This window comes from Pongo pygmaeus, chromosome 14 (assembly GCF_028885625.2).
Source record: "Pongo pygmaeus isolate AG05252 chromosome 14, NHGRI_mPonPyg2-v2.0_pri, whole genome shotgun sequence".
In the NCBI taxonomy this organism is placed as follows: domain Eukaryota; kingdom Metazoa; phylum Chordata; class Mammalia; order Primates; family Hominidae; genus Pongo; species Pongo pygmaeus.
This window is the reverse complement of record NC_072387.2, coordinates 9,701,754-9,704,530: the sequence shown is the minus strand read 5'-3', so window position 1 is coordinate 9,704,530 and position 2,777 is coordinate 9,701,754.

The window sequence follows — 2,777 nt, the reverse complement described above, 5'->3', positions numbered from 1 at the left end:
GGAATTTGGAATGTAATGGAGTAGAATTTGGAATGCAATGGAAGGGAAAGTGGAATAGAATGTGGAATGGAATGTGTAATGGAATTTGGAATGTATTTGAATGTAATGTGGAATGAAATGGAATGGAATGTGGAATAGAATGGAATGGAATGTGGAATAGGATGGAATGCAATGCAATGGAATAAGGAGTGGAATGGAATGGAATATGGAATGCAATGGAGTGGAATGGAATGTGATATTGTATAGAATGGAATGTGGAATTGAATGGAAAAGAATGTGGAATGGAATGGAATGCAACGTGGAAGGGCATGTGGAATTGAATGTGGAATGGAATGCAGAATGGAATGGAATGGATTGTGGAATGGAATGTAATGGAATGTGGAATAGAAAGGAAGGGATTGGAATGAGGAATGGAAAGTGCAATAGAATGTGGAATGTAATGGAATGGCATGTGGAATGGAATGGAATAGAATGTGAAACAATATTGAACGTGGAATGGAATGTAATTGAAGGTGGATTGGAGTGGAATGGAATGTGTAATGTAAAGGAATGGAATGGAATGGAAAATGAAATGGAATGTGGAATGGAAAGTGAAATGGAATGTGGAATGAAATCTGGAATAGAAAGTGGAATGGAGTGAAATGGAAAGTGGAATGGAATGGAATGGATTGTGGAGTGGAATGGAGTGGAAAGTGGAATGGAATGTGGAATGGAAAGGAACTTAATTTGGAATGGAATGTGGAATGGATTTGAATGAAATGTGGAAGGGAATGAGGAACGGAATGGAATGGAACGTGGTTGGAATGTGTATTGGAATGTGCAATGGATTTTGGAATGAAACGTGGAAAGGAATGTGAAATGGAACGGAATGGAATGTGGAATGGAATGTGGAATGGAACGTAGAATGGAATGTGGAATGGAATGAGGAAAGGAATGTGGAATGGAATGAAATGGAATGTGGAATGGAATGGATTGAAATGTGGAATACAATGGAATGGAATAGAATGTGGAATGGAATGGAATGGAATGTGGAATAGAATGGAATGGAATGGAATGTGGAATGCAATGGAATATGGAATGGAATGGAATGGAATGTTGATTGGAATTGAATGGAATGTGCAATGGAATTGAATGGTAAGGAATGGAAAGTAGAATGGAATGTGAAATGGAATGTGGAATGCAAATTGGAGCAGCATGAAATGGAAAGTGGAATGGAATGGAATGGAACGTGGAATGGAATGGAATGGAACGTGTAATGGAAAGTGAAACGGAACGTGGTATAGAATGTGGAATGGAATGTGGAATGGAATGGAAAGGAAGTTAGAATGGAACGTGGAATGGATTGTGGAACGGAATGTGGGATGGAATGGCATGGAATTTGTAACTGAATGTGGAATGGAAGGTGGAATGGAAGGGAACAGAATGTGGAATGGAATGTGGAATGGAGTGTGGAATGGAATATGGAATGGAATGGCATGGAATGTGTAATTGAATGTTGAATGGAATGTGGAATGGAATGTTGAATGGAGTGTGGAATGGAATGTGGAATGGAACGGAATGGAGTGTGGGATGGAATGTGGAATGGAACGGAAAGGCATGTGGAATAGAATGTAGAATGGGACGTGAAATGGAATGTAATGAGATGTGGAATGCAAACTGGAATGGAAAGTGGAATGGAATGGAAAGGAAGTGAAAGGGAATGTGGAATGGAATGTGGAATGGAACGGGGAAGGGGATGTTGAATGCAATGAAATCTGGAATGAAACGGAATGGAATGTGGAATAAAATGTGAAAATGTTTGTGGAATGGCATGTTGAATGGAATGGAAAGGAATGTGTAATGGAAAGTGAAATGGAATGAAAATGAAAGTAAAATGGAATGGCAAGTGAAATGGAATGAAATGTGGAATGGAATGTGGAATACAATGTAGTGGAAAGGAATTTAATCTGGAATGGAATGTGGAATGGATTGTGGAATGGAATGTGGAATGAAACGGAATGGACTGTGGAATGGAATGTGGAATCAAATGTGGAATGGAATGGAAAGCAATGTGCAGTGGAATGGAATGGAACTTGGAATGAAATGTGGAATGGAATGTCGGGTGGAATGGAATTCAATGTTGAATGCAATGGAATGGAATGTGGAATGGAATGAGTAATGCAATGGAATGGAATGTGGAATGCAATGTGAAATGGAAAGTGGAAAGGAATGTGGAAAGGAATGGAATGGAATGTGGAGTGGAAAGGAATGGAATATGGAGTGGAATGGAATGGAATGTGGAGTGGAATGGAAAGGAATGTGGAATGGATTGTGGAATGGAATGGAAAGGAAAGTGGAATGGAATGGGGAATGGATTGTGGAATGGAATGGAAATGGAATGTGGAATGGTACATGGAACGGAATGGAATGGAATGTGGAAAGGAAAGTGGAACGGTATGCAAGGAACGTAGAATGCAACGTGGAATGGAATGTGGAATGGAATGTGGAATGGAAGATACAATGGAATTATGCAATAGAATGTGGATTGGAACATGGAATGGAAAGAAATGGAACATGGAATGCAACATGGAATGGATTGGAATGCAACGTGGAGTGGAATGTGCAATGGAATGTGGAATGGAACATGGAATGGAATGTGGAATGGAATGTAATGGAATGTGGAATGGAATGTGGAATGGAATTGAATGGAATATGGAATGGAATGTGGAATGGTATATGGAATGGAAAGGAATGAAATGTGGAATTTAATGTGAATTGGAATTGAATGCAATGTGGAA